This window comes from Bicyclus anynana, chromosome 25, assembly GCF_947172395.1.
Source record: "Bicyclus anynana chromosome 25, ilBicAnyn1.1, whole genome shotgun sequence".
Lineage (NCBI taxonomy): Eukaryota > Metazoa > Arthropoda > Insecta > Lepidoptera > Nymphalidae > Bicyclus > Bicyclus anynana.
In genome coordinates this window covers 4,299,140-4,319,519 of record NC_069107.1, presented here as the reverse complement: position 1 = coordinate 4,319,519, position 20,380 = coordinate 4,299,140, and the positions used below count along the sequence as shown (strand labels likewise).

The 20,380-nt window shown below is 39.7% G+C and overlaps 1 protein-coding gene across 5 annotated transcripts in view; it reads left to right on the top strand.

Annotated features, from left to right (window-relative positions):
• LOC112050394 (transmembrane and coiled-coil domains protein 2) overlaps nucleotides 1-20,380 on the top strand; it is a 56,960-nt gene that overhangs the window by 4,812 nt on the left and 31,768 nt on the right. For 4 of the 5 annotated variants that reach the window (XM_024088654.2, XM_024088653.2, XM_024088656.2 and 1 more), the window contains exon 2: nucleotides 19,397-19,507. The exons of the other annotated variant lie outside the window; for it this stretch is intronic. The gene's annotated coding sequence lies outside the window, so the exon portion shown is untranslated. The remainder of the gene's footprint in view (nucleotides 1-19,396; nucleotides 19,508-20,380) is intronic. 5 annotated transcript variants of the gene reach the window in all.

Here is a 20,380-nt window from a genome sequence, read left to right as displayed (position 1 = left end):
CCTAGTTAAAAACCTTATGCACGCCACTGCTTATGCCATTGATAGGCCCCACAGGCGTTAATATGGTTTTTGAGTAAGGTTAGCATTGGTTCAATTATATGTAAATCTTCATTATTTATATTAAAGAAAGTATAAATTCCAATATTGGTGCACAAATTAAAATGGAAGTTGAAAATGCTCCAATATTTGTTGTTACAAAAATTTAATGACTATATGTGACGGGTAAAAGCGACAGTGACTGTACAATCATTTTGTGGTAGAGGAAACATCTCAAACAGGTCACAGGACTTGTGACCTTTGGTGTAGATTTAAAGGATCATTTCAGAATGTATATTAACACTCACTTTCTCCCTGCTGAGATACTCGTAACACTATTTAATTTCATACCGACCTATTTAACCCTTAACTAAATACCCTTTATTTCTGTCAGTAAGCGACCTGTGTGCGGTGTCTCAGACGCTCATGCGCTCTATTGTACGATGTGTAGAAAAAGTATATTTTACTGTGCGCGTGTCTGAGAGAGGTAAAAATACATATTATCGATCTCCAGTTTATTGATCAACTGACATTACAAAATGCATTCGATTAGAACGAAAATAATTAAGTGATTAGTGTTACTTCACACAATTAAATTTCGTAGCGGTCTCTGAGACCGGAAGTAGGTTGTAGGGTACCTGTTAGTACAATATGTGTGTGGAGCTAAATTCGTATCACTTTTTGCGGAATTCATCATCATCATCATCATCATCATCATCATCATCATCATCATCATCATCATCATCATCATCATCATCATCATCATCATCATCATCATCATCATCATCATCATCATCATCATCATCATCATCATCATCATCATCATCATCATCATCATCATCATCATCATCATCATCATCATCATCATCATCATCATCATCATCATCATCATCATCATCATCATCATCATCATCATCATCATCATCACCATCATCATCATCATCATCATCATCATCATCATCATCATCATCATCATCATCATCATCATTAATAGCTGATGGACATTCACTGCTGGACATAGGCCTCTTGCAACAAAACGGTCTCGAGCCGCGAGCATCCAGCGCCTCCCTGCAACTGTCGACCAACACTGCGCTTTCCGATGCGGGGTCGCCATTCCAGCACCTTGGGACTCCAACATCCATCGGCTTTTCGAACTATGTGGCCTGCCCATTGCCACTTCAGCTTCGCGACTCGCTGAGCTATGTCAGTGACTTTGGTTCTTCTGCGGATTTTCTCATTTCTGATTCGATTACGCAGTGAAAGCCCAAGCATAAAATTGGTAGTACATAAATAAGGCTGTTATTGATATCAAGCCTGAAAGTCCTATTGTATAGACTTGAAATAGATACAGTATCGATTTTCTATAACCGGCTTTGGTTCTTAAGAAGTAGAACTTAATTTAGCCTTGGACTTTATAACCACTTACACCAAAATATGTACGTAGCACGGTACCAGTGCACGCCATAGATATAAAAATGCAAAGCTTACCCTAAGAACTAATTATGTACCCTCGTAACTATATTTTTAAGTTTTTGTCTTAAATTATCACCATTATTTAATATCATTACCTGACTGAGCCGAATTGACATAAATGAAATTTTTTAATTTGCATGTATAATGTTTACCCTAGTTAAAAACCATGTGGACGCCACTTCCTGCTACAGTACACGTCTGTGCTGTCACTACTACATCAAAAACCAAACAGTCTTCCTGAAATAGAATAACTTTAGCTACAATGGTGTGGACAACGAAATTTCACCAATTATTATATTATTAAGCCGAATACAATGAGCTATTATTATAACTAACGCAATAATGTTTTATAATGGATCCAAAATAGCTTTGTACGGGCATGTTCTACATTCGTTGGAGAGATAAATCTAAATTACAACCGTCTAAAGGTCACAGCACACATATCAACTCAGAAGATAATTGTAACTATCGCCTCGCCGTCAGGGAGGGTTATGGCTCTGCGATGCCGCGATTACGGTTAGCTGACCGCAGTTTTAGGACAGTAAGGGAAGAGATTACGTTACGACTTATGATACAAAGAATACTTACTGGACGGCTCGAGTTGAGACGATAGCAAACCCTTTCGGAATTGATTGATATGTGTGCTAAAGCTTGCTATATAAGTAGTTACGTAGGTATTTTATGTTAGGAGTATCCCTGCGTGATCGAATCATACATGGACATAACTCAACGAGTTGCGAAGCTGAAGTGGCAATGGGCGGGGCACATAGTTCGAAGAGCCGATTGACGTTGGGGTCCCAAAGTGCTGGAAAGCGACCCCGCACTAGAAAGCGCAGTGTTGGTCGATCTCCACCAGGTGGACTGACAAGATCAAGCGAGTCGCAGGGATTCGCTGGATGCAGGCGGCTCAGTATCGTGATGTTTGGAAGTCCCTACAAAAGGCCTATGTCCTGCAGTGGACGTCCATCGGCTGATATGATAATGATGATGATGATGTAGGTATTTTATGTGTTTTAAATCAGAACAAGTTTTAGAAATATCATTTCATCTTAACTTATATTACAAAGACGTAAGATTAGATTTTTTGTTTGTTTAGTGGTTACGATTTATTGAAAAATTACTTGACCAATTTAGAGGTTCACCAATCTTCACTGAAACATAGGTTATATTTATATTATATTCACGAGAACTGGAACTCGCCTGGTGAAAACTGATATTTCTGTACTTTCCTCTCTTACTAAAACTTTATGTGGTGCGGTACGAGGTCCATCGACCTCGTAACTCTTGAAGACGATAGGCTTACGAGGTCAATTGACCTCGTACCGCAGCGAACGTGTTAAGTGGCTGCAAATACATAAATAATCGTATACGTCACGGGCGTACGGACTGAATGGCGACGGTTATACATATAACACTACTTACCCCGTTCTGTATGCAGCGACCTTAAATAATTGTAATCGTGTTTGCTCCGGAACTTGTTTGCAGGAAAAACGCAATTATGTTGACAGTGTAACTAATAATGAAGGCACTATGCAAGTGACGCACTGTGTAATGCGGTTATGTAATAACTATAATTTAGTTTTAGCATAATTAACTAAGTACAATTACCAGTTACTATTATTTTTAACCCTCGTATGTAAAAGATCCGTGAGAGCCGTGTAGAGAGCCGTGATAGCCCAGTGGATATGACCTCTGCCTCCGATTCCGGAGGGTGTGAGTTTGAATCCGGTCCGTGGCATGCACCTCCAACTTTTCAGTTGTGTGCATTTTCAGAAATTAAATATCACGTGACTCAAACGGTGAAGGAAAACATCGTGAGGAAACCTGCATACCAGAGAATTTTCTTAATTATCCGCGTGTGTGAAGTCTGCCAATCAGCATTGGACCAGCGTGGTGGACTATTGGCCTAACCCCTCTCATTATGAGAGGAGACTCGAGCCCAGCAGTGAGCCGAATATGGGTTGATAATGATGATGTAAAAGATAGTTTTTTTTAATACCTCAACTTACCTATAGCAGATCCGACGTGATGGTAATAAGAAATTTGTCAAATAGAGCAATACTTTGCAGGACATGCAAAGGGCATTTCCTACAAAGTACTGCCCTATGTCAATGAATTGAGGTGAAGGGATAGAAGGAATAGGTGTTAAGCCTGTAATTTCACCATACCCTTGAGCGGTATGGTGAAATTACCGTTGATAGGTTGTAAAATGTCCAATGTAATCTCATCGTCATTTTTGACGGCCTCCGTGGCGCAGTGGTATGCGCGGTAAATTTACAAGACAGCGGTCCTGGGTTCCATCCCCGGCTGAGCTAATTGAGGTTTTCTTATATGGTCCACCTACCACCATACCGGCAAATACGTACCGCCAAGAGATCCGGTCGTTCCGATCGTTCCGGTGCGATGTCGTGTAGAAACCGTAAGGGGTGTGGATTTTCATCCTCCTTCTAACAAGTTAACCCGCTTCCTTCTAAGATTGCATCATCACTTACCATCAGGTGATTGTAGTCAAAGGCTAAAAAAACTCCTTGGGAACCCAACGTCCATCGGCTGATCGAGCCATGTGCCCTATTTGTGTCCTGATGTTGAAGCAATTTTGAAAATCAACCACTTAGAAGTTTTACATTTTAATGGAAGTTTAGTTTTCACAGAGGCACACTTAAATTATTTTCCACCAGAAGTTATTGAACTCTTATAAGGCGGTAACCTAATTAGTTAATAGATAAGGCCTAGTTCGGTTAGATACGGCTAATAAATGTCTATGATTAGGATTTTTTACAATACTAGTAAGTTGCCAGCTTATTTTTTTTTTCGATTGGATGTTTGCTGTTTGCTCATTGAATATGAGTTCCTAGAATATTTAGGATTGTGTGGGGAAGGTACGTAAATCCATATTTAACAGCCTCCGTGGCGGAGTGGTATATGTAGTGGGTTTACAAGACGGAAGTCCTGGGTTCGATCTCCTGGCGGGTTTTAAGGCTTCGGCCGTGGCTAGTTATAACCCTACCGGCAAAGACGTACCACCAAGCAATTTAGCGTTCCAGTACTAAGTAGCGTAGAAACCGAAAGGGGTGTGGATTTTCATTCCTCCTTTTAACAAGTTAGCCCGTTTCCATCTTAGATTGCATAATCGCTTACCAGATCAAGAAAATCTTACTATAAATCCGAAAGTAGGTCTGTTTGATTCATTTTCACGGCTAACTCGTTGAATAGGTTTTAATGAATTTAATATTGAAATAAATTGGATCTTGGGGCAAAGCATAAGTTACTTAATGTCGCGAAACTATTAATAGAAAGGGGTAATGAAAGTGGGACAAAAGTTCTTAATATTTAAAGTTATATTTATGAACTTACATAATATTTTGGAAATTACCCCCTCCCGAATGGCCCCCTAAGCCGCGGTCCGAGTCTCATAGGAGACGCCCTCAGAGAGTCGTTCCGTCCTCTATCTTTATTTCAGCCTTCGGGTCTCATCAGGCGATGCTTCTGCGCTCGCCCAAACCCCCCCGTGTCTCCGTAGTGGTCCCACATGGAGCCATCGGCACTTACTCAACACGAAAAAAAAAGTGTGCCATAAGCTTAATGACACAAGTATCACAAGTATTATATTACTCATCTGAGATATCTGAGTCATCCGTATCATTGTCCTCTTCCTGTACATTCATTACTGAAGTTTGATTAATATGAGTTTAACTGTGAGGTATTCATTTTACACAAAGTACAGATTATTTGTTATCTATCTATACTAATATTATATAGCTAAAGAGTTTGTTTGTTTGCTTGAAAGCGCTAATCTCAGAACTTATTGGTCCGATTTGAAAAAGTCTTTCACTGCTGGGAAGGTACACTTTATTCCCGTATTCTTGCGGGAACGGGATCCACGCTGGTGAAACCGGGCGTCGTCTGCTAGTTAATATTAAAATGCTTCACGTTGAAGTGTAAAGTCTGCCTATGTAAAGCTTTTTTTTGTTCCAAGATATTTTCCCAGAATGGGTTACTTAGTGGTGTTTCATCCCAGTACGTGGGAGAACTTGTTAGATAAATAGTTATGTCACCCTTCGCCCGCCAACCCGCATTAAAGCAGCGTGGTAGGTATAAGTTCCATATTCGTTATACTACAAATAATGGAGCTATGAGATATTAATGGATTATGAAACACGGCTAAAACTCACGTGATATTAGGTCGGAGTATGCCCGACTAGTTTCGAACCCATACCGGGCCCTTAGTCATGAGCTGGTTCTTGCATCGCGGCACGATCCAAACTGCGAAGCGACTGCGCGATACGCTGCTGCTCGCATTGCGCGCTGGGAGAGGGGTTCAGTGGTGGGGAGTGAAGGTTCCGTTACACTCTCCAATCACTCTCACTATCACTCTCAGATGCTCGAGAATTTGTTATACTCGAAATAGAGTTGTTTGTTAAAACCACAGAACTTAGAAAACGCTAAAGCTAATGCTTGAGCCGTGATAGCCCAGTGGCTAACCCTTTTCGTTCTAAGAGGACAGTTGTGCTCAACAGTGAGCCGAACATTGGTTGTCAATGATGAATGCTTTAGCAAAAAATAAATCACAATAACATTAAAATTCTACACGTCGAGTTGTAAACTCATACCCTTATTAGTGACGGTCGATTAAGTTTCTGTGTCATAACTTGTTGCCTTGTAAAATACTTTAGACACGGTATCAATTTAAACATAATTTCAATATGTTTACAATAATATTGTGAATGGGAATACAGTATAGTTTTATTTCTTACTGAGTTTATCAAAGCCTAGGCTATAATATCTATTGTATTGTTAGGTTAGGAGCCGTGATAGCCCAGTGGATATAACCTCTGCCTCCGTTTCCGGAGGGTGTGGGTTCGAATCCGGTCCGGGGAATGCACCTCCAACTTTACAGTTGCGTGCATTTCAGAAAGAAAGAAAGAAAGAAAGAAAGAAAGAAAGAAAGAAAATTATTTTATTTGGACACACACACACAATACACAAAAGACAACAAATACCTAAAACAAAAGACAGAAATTTTCATTTCAAGGAATTAAATATCACGTGTGTCAATCGGTGAAGGAAAACATCGTGAGGAAACCTGCATACCAGAGAATTATCTTAATTCTTGAAGTCTGCCAATCCGCATTGGACCAGCGTGGTGGACTATTGGCCTAACCCCTCTCATTCTGAGAGGAGACTCGAGCTCAGCAGTGAGCCGAATATGGGTTTATGACGAAGACCGAGTAATAGTTTAAATTTCTTTTTCACGGAAAGCATAGCAATGAATAAGAATTTCGTAAAACGACATAATACGCGTGCCAAATGTTTATTGCCCCTACTCCAGTCGTCATAACTTTATATTCATCTCCATTGAACACAGCTTCTGGCGCTTGCGATATCGTTAATGGTCGGCATCTGTTAAACTTAAAACTTTATACTTTAAAAGTTATAGAGATTTAACTTTTTAATATTATTTTTGTTTATAACTTGATTCGGTTTAAAAAAATAATATTTTTAAAAGTGACCAATATTCTCATCCCCTTCCAACTAGTCGGGAAAGACTGTATTAGGAGTGGGTACGACAATAGACCAACGGGGCGGGTATCAAGCCACCACCCTTTTGTGATGAGACCATTCTTACCGTTGAGCTATTGAGGCTCTAAAATTTGCATCATAGTCTTGATAACTAGTGCGCATTAACTTGACACCTGGCTACCAAACACAACCAAACAAACAGTATAAACATCATTCGAGCCAGACACTGTAGCCCAGTCGCACGTCGATTCTCTTTCTACGATCGCAAACGCTTCGAAAACTAGAAAAATGTATGAGAATGACAGATCTTGATCACGTGACCTGTCACTGTCAGTCACTGAGAATTGACTTTCCACTTGGCTACAGGGGCAGGTGTGAAGTGAAATAGGTTTATAATATCATTATATGTCTATGGAAACGCTTACGCGATGTCAACGCAATGTACAAGGGAACAATTTATCCTAATGAAACCGATTACGTCCCTTTTTGTGAAGGGCTGTAGACATTATCAAACAATTTCCCACGAGAGTGAGCATTCGGGCTTGGCCACAGAAATTGACTTAAACGGTAGAGCCGCTTACCGATCCATTATATTAATAACGCTAATGTTAATAAAGTAATCCTTATTTAATTTAAAAAACACGGCTAAAACTCACGTACCGTGAGACTTTAGTCATGAGCTGGTTCTTGCAACGCAACACGATCCAAACCAAAGATTACAGTGTATTATTGGAATCCAAACTGCGACGCGGGCTGCTCGCGTGGCCGCTCGCAGCGCGCGTTGGGAAAGAGACATTGGTGGGAAGTGAACGTTCCGCTACACTCTCCGACGGTTCATGAATGTCATCTTCATTGGACGCGTCTTCTTGTAAGCAAACCGCCGTGTTTTTTAATAAATTAATAAATAGTTTAAATTAAATTTTTTTTTACGTCTTTGCCGGTAGGGTAACTAGCCTCGGCCGAAGCCTCCCACCAGCCAGACCTGGACCGATTAAGGAAACCTCAATCGACCCAGCCGGGGATCGAACCCAGGACCTCCATCTTGTAAATCCATTCTTGAGAAATTTCTAAATTCTCTCCGTATGCAATCTGCATTGGGACAGCGTGGTAGACTATCAGCTTAATTAAAGCGGTATTTGATTTTGATAGCCGCTCTGTTCTTCAGATAAATCTCTTAGGATATGACCCACATTGTCTGTTGCCATTCTGACCCCAACCTTCTGCCGTGAACCGTATAACAACGCTAAACGAGTACTAGACACCATTTAAAGGAAAATAATACATAACGCATGACTCATAAGTGCTATATTACTATAACCGATTCGCGATTACTTACCGATAGTGTTTAAAGGATAATAATCCCTATTGTACATATTACAAGCACTATATTTGTATGGTCTGTATGAAAATAAAATATTCCTATGTGTTATCATATAATGGCTATGTAAAAATAGAACGTAAACTGCGTCGGTCCAAAAATACTGGTAACGAATTATTTTATTAAACGGCACGATTGTAAGAGACGTATTTAGAGTTACACAATTTTAAAGCTAACATACCTACTCATTTATTATATACTCAGAAGCACAATTATCCGCCCATTTTAAAGTACTCGCGTCATATTAAAGTGGACGGATAATTGTGCCTCTGAGTGTAGTAAATTCTGCAATTGTGATATTTGGAGATATTGTGATGTGTGGCATAATTTCGAAATAAACGCATTTCTTCTTTCTTTCTTTCTTTCAAATGGATTAAATTTCAAAATTCGTTTACCTATGCCTGGTTCGGACTGCTTTAGTATTTTAGTCGAGTACGAAAGATTTTTTGATTACCCGCCTAATAATCGTTTGTACTCGACTAAAATACTAAAGTAGTCCGAACTAGGCCTAAGTTCAAATAGGCGTAAAGGCCTACTTCAAGTAAGTAGGTCAAATCCAAAACTCAGCTTTCTCGGTTTATTTGCATTTCCAAATTAAATAATGACTGGATAATTAACAATATATTATACTAGTCGATGCCTCGCGGTTTCACCCGCGTAGTTCCCGTTAGAATACGGGGATAAAATATAGCCTATGACACTGATAAATAATGTGGCTTTATAGCAGTAAATGTATTTTCAAAATCCGTTCAGTAGATAGAGACCCCCTACAATACCATAAAGTTATCAACCCATATTCCGCTCACTGCTGAGCTCGAGTATCTTAGAATGAGAACTACGCGGGCCCAATGCGTATTGGCAGACTTCACAGACGCAGATACTTAAGAAAATTCTCGGCATGCAGGTTTCCTCGCGATGTTTTTCCTTCACTGTTTGAGACACGTGATATTTAATTTCTGAAAATGCACTCAACTGATTTGAACCTACACCCTCCGTAATGAGATGCAGAAATCATATCCACTGGGCCATAACGTTTCATATACTACCACAAAACTTTACCTCTTTATAATCTACTAGCTGATGCCGCGCGGTTTTACCCGCGTGGTTCCCGTTCCCGTAGGAATATGGCGATAATATATAGCCTATAGCCTTCCTCGATGAATGGGCTATCTAACATTGAAAGAATTTTTGAAATCGGACCAGTGGTTCCTGAAATTAGCGCTTTCAATCAAACGCGTTGAAAACAACAAACAAAAACGTTTGTTTGTTTGATTGAACGCGCTAATCTCAGGAACTATGGGTCCGATTTAAAAAATTATTTCAGTGTTAGATAGCCCATTCATCGAGGAAGGCTATAGGCTATATACTATCCCCGTACTCCTACAGGAACGAGAACCACGCGGGTAATACCGCATGGCGTCAGCTAGTATTAGTATATAGATAAATAATAGTTAGTTGTACCTACAAAATATAAAATACGCCATAAACCCACTAGTGCGATAATAAACGTAAACAACAGAGATATTACGAATTCACGATACAAGATAACAACGGCGTGCTTGTAATCATTAAAACGATGAATGATTGAACTTTGACACCCGCCAGCCGAATGATTATATGACGAATGATACGAGTTAGGGAGAATTCACACTTGCTAAAAACGCACTACGTTGACGTTTCAAAAGTTTTTTTTGAAGCCTTATAGAAATAAATGATTTGGACTTTGTGAGCTTGCTAATCGTCTCTTACTGTCTCCGTCTATAGTGTTAGACATAGAAAGAGATAGATGAATTCGAAACTCACTATCAAGTGTCAAAATAATAAGACAACGCAAGTGTTTGACTTCGTGATTGTGGTTAGATCCACGTCCGATATATATCGGGAACCTCGTTGTCGATGGCGAAGACGCTGTTTAGATGTCGATTATGTTGCCGATAGAGTCTAGAGCATGGGTTCCTAACCAGAGGAGCGCGCCCCACTTGGGGGCGCGCGACGACCGGTTTAAAAAAAACATAATCTCGCGCGCTATTAATTTTTAAATTTTGTATATATAAAGCCATTTATCCTGTTTTCAGAAAGGAAGCACAGCGTATTATTTTACTGTTTTCGACTAGGTACCAATCTTTATGAACGGGGTTTTTCGACGCTGGTGGGTATAAAAACGAAGCAAAGAAATAGACTTCATGTCGATAATGATCTACGCTGTGCGCTGACCAACATGAAGCCTAAAATTTTTAAATCTAAATCTATACATATAATAAAACTGGTCAAATTCTATACATTCATTCACAATTGGAGATTTTACTTATACCATATGTAACACCAAACGTTACCTTGGCAAAAAGGACTACTAGTGCCATCTAGAACTTATAATAAAACTGCCACAGGTACATTTTTTACATTCTGTACATTGAAGATATTATGAAAATATTTGTCGGGGGGCATTATGTAATTAATACTGAAGTTAAAAATATTTTTATTCGATTTTTTGTCTGTCTGTCCGTGTTTTTTTGTTATTTGGGCAAACTACTGTATGAATTCAAATAAACTTTTGTTCGGTTTGAGACCATAATATGGAGAAGGTTATAGGATACTTTTTATTGTGAAAATAAAATAAGAAGGGGGTGAAATAGGGGTTGAAAGTTTGTATGGAAAGTCCTTAATTTTTAGAGATACAGTTTTAAAAATTTGTCCAAAAATCATAACAATTAATACGAAATACATATAATGTGATTCAAATTTTTTTATAATTCAACCCCTAAATTGGTCTAATAGGGCTTGGGCGCAGTATTTTAGCGTACACTTTAGGGAGGCGCATAAGGTAATAGGTAAGGATCCCCTGGTCTAGAGACTTGTCAGTTGTTACGAATATGGGGGCAGTGTTGTGTGAAACACGCCTTATTGCACAGTTCAGACGGCTGCACCGAATGAGTCATTGTCCCACTCATTAATAATTTCCTGTGGATACCAATTAAATCTTTACACGGAACAATGGCTTGGGAGACGGCCACTCGGTTTAATTTTGTAAACTTAATTGACTTGGTAATATGTAAAACAATTTGCTATTAACTGGCTGCTACTATAGTCTGCCAAGTTCGTTGATAACACTCTAATGATATGCGGGCGACAGGTGGAAATGCGCGGGTGTGAAATTGTGCGCGCGGGGAAGTAATGTCCATCAATCGTGGGGTTTTCATTCGTCGCTACACGCCCCCCGGCCCGCGCGGAACATCGGGAGTGTTACGAACCAAGCTTTATCTATAAATTATCTCTCTGCCTCGTATTTATACTTAGCTGTTTTCGATATTTCGTGATAGATGACCTTTCGCTTTTATATATTTAGAAGATAATTGTGTTATCACTAATAACCCAAATAAAACTAAAAATATTCAAGCTGACACATTTTTTCTATTTTTTATTTTATTATTATTATTATTCTTTACAAGTTAGCCCTTGACTACAATCTCACCTGATGGTAAGTGATGATGCAGTCTAAGATGGAAGCGGGCTAACTTGTTAGGAGGAGGATGAAAATCCACACCCCTTTCGGTTTCTACACGGCATCGTACCGGAACGCTAAATCGCTTGGCGGTACGTCTTTGCCGGTAGGGTGGTAACTAGCCACGGCCGAAGTCTCCCACCAGCCAGACCTGGACAAATTAAGAAAATCTCAATCTGCCCAGCCGGGGATCGAACCCAGGACCTCCGTCTTATAAATCCACCGCGCATACCACTGCGCCACGGAGGCCGTCAAATCTATCACCGAGACTACGTCTATATGAATGATGTTCTAATGTAGGATAATTTGGCCTCCATCCGACCGCCTTTCACGGCTTGTTAGCCAGCTTTTGTATACGCAGTTTCGTAAATTGGGGGAGAGTGTAACAACAGGGTGAAATCACATAGAGCTTAAGAATTTACTAATTTACTAATTTATTAATTTATTTATTGGATAGAAGCAGGCGTTACTTTGCGGAAGTTCATCATGATCATATAATGATTTATTTATTTTGATATAATCCGCGAAAAGCCGACGAACCCATGCGACAACGTCACCCAGGTCCGACACTCTTGACTTGCAATTGCACGTTGTAGAGTCAACACCTGAGGATGCTCCGGTTTCGGAGTGAAACGTACGTAGAGAGTATTTTGTCGGACCTGGGTGACGTCGCATGGGTTCGTCGTCTTTTCGCGGATGATAGCAAAATAAATAAATTTTGTCTTATCAGGATATTATTATCCAGACAGTGAGATAGAAATTATGTCTATAACGCATTCAACGGTCAAAGAATTCATAATTTCATCATCATTAACAACCCATATTCGGCTAACTGTTGTGCACGAGTCTCCTCTGAGAATGAGGGGTTAGGCTAATAGTCCACCACGCTTGCCCAATGCGGATTAGCAGACTTCGCACACGTAAAGAATTAATAAAATTCAGGTATGCAGGTTTCCTCGCGATGTTTTTCCTTAACCGACTAAAAGATGTTAATTTCATAAACTGTTAAACTGTACCCAACTGAAAATTTGGAGATGCATTCTCCGCACTGGATTCGAACTTGGAGGTTCATTCTCCGCACTGGATTCGAACTTGGAGGTGCATTCTCCGCACTGAATTCGAACTTGGAGGTGCATTCTCCGCACCGGATTCGAACGAAACGAAGGCATAGGTCATATCCACTGGACTATCATGAATCAAAGAATTAGCACAGTCATATAGTACTCAAAATCGTTACTTGAATTATAAAATGTTTTTGAAATAGTAGTTTTAGAGAAGGTACGAACGCCGTACTTTTCAAAACTTTCCGTGTAAAACTACAAAAGGACTAGATTAAACGTTCTGAAATGTTCTGAAAGTCGCTAAGGACAACTTAGCGGCACGTCAGATATCTATTATAGTCTGAGTGAATAAGGTAAAAGGGATGAAATATGCGGGGTGATAAGCACCTCCGCGCCCTAAGCCCTTAGGTCGAGGGCTGAGTGACCTTTGACATGGCACCTTTTATCCGTGAAGGGATCTCTTATCAAATTTCACAATTGCTCTTTGAAAAGTTATTCAGTACATTTACCCGTCCTAACTTTTGTGATGACATAGTGTTAGTTGACGCTTTAATGTATTTTGAGTTGAAAATTTATTGGAAGAAGAGCTCAGTAATTCATAGCCTGACCCAGGACTCGAACCCAGGATCTCGTGATCCTAAGCCACATAGGCTAACCACTGGACCAGAAAAGCCCGCCTAGTTCCCCATTACCGTTTTTCAAGATTTTTTACGACCTTGTCGACATTTGTAATTTGCAACTCATGCGAAATTACAGCTTTCTAGTAGTAATAGTCTCTGAACTAAACCGCGGACAGACAGACAGACGGACATAGCGAAACTATAAGTGTTTCTTGTGGAGATACCCTAAATAAGATGAAGAAATACTTTATTGCACAAAATAAGTATTAAGACATTAAAAATTAGCTTGCAAAGGCGGCTTTTTTGCTAAAAGCAATCCCTAACAGGCAACCCCTGATGACAGAATTGCGAAGAAAGAGCGGGAAAAGAAGTAAATTAGAGTATATGATGTTTTAAATATACTAGTAACTCAAGTTCACAGGTTTACTCTATAAATACACTAGTTATAAAGAATGCAATAGCAATGTATTAGTGAGGTATTTCATACGTCAATCCGACGATATCAGTGTAGGAAATATACTCGTATGTCTCAAATATACAACAGTTGTACTGCTGCGACGACTTGGTCACTAGCCAGAGAGTGTACGTAACGAAATACGTAAACATTATGTCTATGTAAATGTAAAATATACTGCTCAACTGTAATCCGCCCATATACTGCTCGAATGGCGAGAGAAGTAGCGAGAGAAGTAAGCGAAGACGTCGTGTGGCCATGTTTCTCGTCCTGTCGTCATGTTACCGCTCCTACAGCTTGGTAAATTTGTTGATGACACTCCCATGATATACTTGGGGTTACGGAGTATTGCGTGGGTATGAAGTCGTATACGCGGGGCAGAGGGAAGGACTGCGCGGGTATGAAGTCGTGCGCGCCGGGCATCGCTACCCCAATTTCGGCCCGCGCGGACCATCGGGAGTGTTATCCACCAATTTGCCACGCTTTAGTATTGCGCGAGTGTGAGTCAAAGGACTACGAATAGTTCGGAGCGTCCCGATTATTTTTTTGCGAGTGCCGAATGGACAGATAGGTCAACATCACGCTTCACTTTGCCACAGACTTTACTTTACTTTATACGACTAATTGTATTGCAGAGAGAGAGAGAGAGCGATGTTTTCGTTTAAGCATGCTGGTAAAAACAATGCGATGGCACTTGCTTGGCATTGCCTGCCTCGTCAATGCCAAGCCAAGTCATTGGTCAAGTGGTTAGCGATGTCCTGTTCTCCATGCCCACACTAAATAATTTATGATAAACTATGATTACAACACAAAACATGCACAAAATCACTATGGCGACTGGCAGCGTGACGGTGTCTACGCCTACGCCTAACAAACAACTGAGCTCAAGTCATCAAATACCCTCTTATTTATACCAAAACGATAGGGGGTATTCTGTTGTTATAAATAGAATAACATAAATAATTAATGATAATACCACTTGTAATCGAGGAACTTGTAACACACACTAAGCCCGCCAGCCCGCATTGGAGCTGCAGCGTGGGTTATGCTCCATATTCTTTCTCCTTTAACGAGGGAGGCCTGGCCCTGTAGTAGGCCGTTTAAATAGGCTGATAATTATGATACACCGGCGTGAAGATACTGTATTACGTTCGAGAGTGCTTGTAAATTTCATTTTTCTTGTTAAATACAAAAGCATTTACTTAACAGAAGAACACAGAATACTGATTCATCTAAAACCATCCTTTATACTATCACTTTACGTAACTAAGAACAGACTTATTTCTCTACCTTCAATGTGTAAAGTTTTTCCATGACAATCTAGACCATATTGTTATTTCTCACATTTCTAGACTTCAGTTTACGTAAATCGGTTCAAGAACTTTCTTACTATGATAGTGAAGGTGGGTGTATCAACTGTAGAATTTATTACCTTAGGGCTTGTATTATGTGCACTAGATTTCTAGCCATCCGGGGAAACTACTAATTTATTCATCGCTACGAGTATTTACGTACACAAACAAGTGGGATTTTGTGAGCGTTTGTAGCAATCGAATAAGCTTCGTCTATTATAATCTGTATATCAGACTTCTTATTGAATATTCAAGATAATATCTTGAGATGAAACGGTTCCTGAACAGTTACTTCTAAATATATTTAGGAGTGTGCTCGGGAACCTTTTGTCTTAAGTGTTACATAATACGTTCTGCCAGGCAGGGTGGTACAGTTGCCTTAAGATTAAAAAATGCAAAGCACTATTAATACTTACCTACTTCGGTTTGCAACAAGCCACATTTCAACTTGACAATTTCATAAAAACGTTTTAAAAATTTCATCCTTATGTTTATTTACTAGCGAACCCGGTCAAGCTTCGTTTTGAATCATTCCCTACCCTTTTTCTATTCTACTCCCACCCTACATCTACCCTAAATTTTCATCCTCCGTAATGTCAAAATTTCTCAATCCTCATCTCTAGGATGGTAACCAAACGGTTGGTTCATCTTTATCATACGCAGCAAATATCTGGACTGCTCTCAATCTATAATCTATACTAATATATAAAGCTGAAGAGTTTGTTTGTTTGTTTGATTGAACGCGCTAATCTCAGGAACTACTGGTCTAATTTGAAAAATTCTTTTAATGTTAGATAGCCCATTTATCGAGGAAGGCTATAGGCTATATATTATCCCCGTACTCCTACGGGAACGAGAACCACGCGGGTGAAAACGCGCGGCGTCTGCTAGTCTAGGATATTTTTCAATACGAATGAGGGTTAAGAAATGGGAATTTATGGGATCATCTCGTATGATAGTAAAGTATTACATCTGTGACAAACATAAGAATATTGTCAACTACTAACCTACATCCAATACGGTAAACAGAATTTGCACGATAATTCATATCGGCAATATAACTCGCTGATAGCGGTATCGACTTTTATAGCTTCTTTATTCCATATTTGGTTGTCGTCCTAGAGTCTTGATTCAATAACAAAAAACAATACCTATTCATTTCACACGAACTAGAACAATCTAATTTGCACTTTTCCCTCGTATTTCCATTTTCTCGCGTATTCATAAACACCGCTATGACTCACTGCTGAGCTCGAATCTACTCTCAGAATGAGAGGGTTTAGGCCAATAGTCCACCACGCTGACCCAATGCGTATTGGCAGACTTCACACACGCACAGAATTAAGAAAATTCACTGGTATGCAGGTTTCCTCACGATGTTTTCCTTCACCGTTTGAGACACGTGATATTTTAAATTTCTGAAAATGCACACAACTGAAAAGTTGGAGGTGCATGCCCTGGACCGTATTCGATCCCACACCCTCCGAAATCGGAGGCAGAGGTCATATCCACTGGGCTATCAATCTACGTATTTACATGATATTAATATAGAGATACGTACACGTGATAGTAAAAAACTGATGTCCTCTCTAGGACAGTTAAGTGGTTAAATATTATTCCGAGTCTACTTTTGTTTGGTTTGAGTAGTGCTAATTGCTTGCAGCACCATAGTTGTATAGCCACTTAACTCAGACCAATTATAATAGGACCTGTATCGAACTCATAGTCACAAACAAAATTGACTGTCATTTTCTGAGGAAAACGAGCCTAGATTTGGTATATATCTTATAATAAACTAGAAGTTTTTGTACGTTTTTACACCATTAAACTACACAAAAAGGTATTTTTACGGATCTCTTTAACCGACGAACACGATTACAACTATTCAACATCGATTCAATAAAGACAGCTTTTATAATCGCATTAGATCGTTGATCATATACTTTGACAGAAAAGTAACATCTAGCGAGGCAGGTCCTATACAATAGTTGGTCTGAGCCACTTAAATGCGACAAAATATTTTACAATTGTGAATTCTCAATTGAACATTGTAGTTTTTTTAAGTGAATGAGTACAAGGTTTTTACAAATATAAAGTCACGTTATTTGTAAGTGCTAGGCTATATTTTATCCCCGTATTTTCAGCCGCGTAGTTTCGGTCGCCATATTATGAATATTTGTAAAAAATATAGCCTATGTTAGTCACTGATAACCTAGCTTTCCATTAGTGGAAGAATTTTTAAATCGGTTTAAGCGAAAAAAATTTTCCTCTTAGACTAATAACCTATAGACTCGCAACACCTATGATTTTTCAATCCAAACTGAACGTAAGAGCTAAGCTAAATTACAGTTGCGAACACGCACACAAGCGTACTAACGAGTATCGTACACACACAAGCGTACTAACGAGTATCGTAGCGTAGCGATGCGTCAAGGGCTCCCATTTCGGGGCACATAAAACGGCTTACGAATCCTGCGACTACACACTATCTATGTGTTATAAAATCTTAAATATTAGTGCATTTATTGTAGGAGGTCTGTGGAAGACGTCGTCTGGATTGTTGGGTTTTCGTGGATCTTAAATATATGTCAATATTAATATCAGAAGAAAAAAAACATAGTCATATGAGTTTCCTTTACATTCCTAATGAAATCAATTGTAAAACTCCTCGGCCATTCCTTGTAAGGAGCATGACATTGGGAAAGTTGAAGTCGCTATAAAGGTATCATTTAGCATAACACACGCGGTATGATTGCCTAATGACTGGCGAATGTTTTGCGCAGCAATACCATAGCGTGGTATGTAAATTAATAGCGCTATGTACTTATCCAATTTGCGATTAGTAATTTAGGTATCAGAGGTATATCATTACTTGGGCATGTGATTTGCATGTATGCGAATCACATTAAACTCAAGAGTTTGAAAATACTTCAAGCTAAATATATAAATTATATGCTCATGTTTTGTTTAAAGAATATTTGCCATAATTTTTTTTAAAATGACCAATATTCCCATTCCCCTCCAACTAGTCGGGAAAAACTGTATTAGGAGTGGGTACGACAATAGACCAACGGGGCGGGGATCGAACCACCACACTTCGGGGATGAGTCCGACTGCTCTTACCGTTATGTTATTTAGGCTCTATATATTTTTTTTTTAAGAATTCTTGCCATATCTTTTATATTATATTAGGGGGGTAGAGATAGGGATACTGTTTAGCGAAATAGGTTAAGATAAATATGATATCTAACTCGGCTGGTTAGCGTTTGGGAAACTTAGCGATATCTTTTCCTTCGAAATTCCTTATTGCCTACAGACATAAGTCTTCGTACAGTGCGTGTTACCAGTGGTTCCGAGACTTACGGGCCTCATAAAAAGGATCAGAGTCACACATTGGGCGATGGAACGAGCTATGCTCGGAGTATCTCTGTGTGATCGAATCAGAAATGAAGAGATCCACAGAAGATCTAAAGTCATCCATATAGCTCAGCGAATCGCGAAGCTGAAGTGGTAATGGGCGGGGCACATAGTTCGAAGAACCGAAGGACGCTGGGGTCCAAAGGTGCTGGGAAAGCGACCCCGCACTAGAAAGCGCAATATTGGTCGACCCGCCACCAGGCAGACTGACGACATTAAGCGAGTCGCTGGGGTTCACTAGATGCAGGCGACTCTTCCCTACAAAAGACCTGTGTCCTGCAGTGGACGTCTATGATATATTTTTATTAAAAAAATATTAAAACAAATAAAATTGAAAAAAATAGTAAATGCAAGCAGTACAAGTTAAATACAAAAATACATCAATAAGCTAAATGTGACTATACCGATTCTGAATCATACTCTCAGTTTATCGTAATAATATCGTTTAGGTAATTTACTCTGTATAATACATAATACAGTGATAACACCCGATTACACATTAATTAATGTTCCATTAATGCTCGCACTATCGCAATATTAATTGCGAGCAATAATTAAAAATAAACAATCGTTTCATTCATTCCAGAACGCAGAGGCATGGGGGGAAGATCGAAGCACTCGTCTCCAATAACAGAGATGCAGTAGTTCCTATGTCTGTGATCGAGGCAGTGACTATCGTATTGTGATACAAGTCCATGTAAGTTTGAAATAAGTGTGATATTTTTACTGTATATGTCGAAGACGGGATGACATCAGAAGCGGATATAAAGAGCAAAAGACGATTTTACGCGACGATCGCCGGCGATCTGCGGAGAGGCGGCGAGATGGTCTTTTCCGTGTGGGGCTTCCCCCACTGTATAACTAGGTCGAACCTACCAGATGTGTTCTAGAGGGCGCCCATCAGCCAGCAGTGAGGAAGCGGTCGTGTCCGGGGGTTTATGCGATCAGGGAGGCTATTCTGTAATAATGTCTTGTATAAGTGCGAGTTTCGAATGTACCTCTCTATCTTTCTCCTATAGTATCGTGTTAGACAGAGAGAGATAGCACTTGCGTGATATACAAAACATCGTTACAGAATAGCCCTCCAGGTCTTGTGGCAAGCCTCGTGCGTCCATTAGTCGCCGGTGGTATGGCACAATCCCTCGTTAGCATAGTATGTCTGACCCATAAGAGAAGCATTTGTAGTTTATGTCTACCACGCTAATCCATTGCGAATTCGCGGGCTTTACAATAGATCGAAGCACTCGTCTCTACTGACAGAGATGTAGTAATAGCGTGTAGTTCGTATGTCTGTGATCGAGGCAGTGATAATCGCATTGTGATATAATTCCATGTAAGTCTGCGATAAGTGTGCTATTACTTTTACTGTTTACGCCACCGGTGTACAGCTAAGCTGTTTAAAGAGTGCAGTTCATATTTAACTTATGTCATCTTATGTCATCGTTAGTATTTTTTTAATAATTCAATACAGGGGCGTAGTGTTACAAGTTCCTCGATTACGAGGTGGTATTAACATTCATTGTTTATGTTATTGTAGAGAGGATGAGGAGGAGGAGGAGGAGGATGTTGG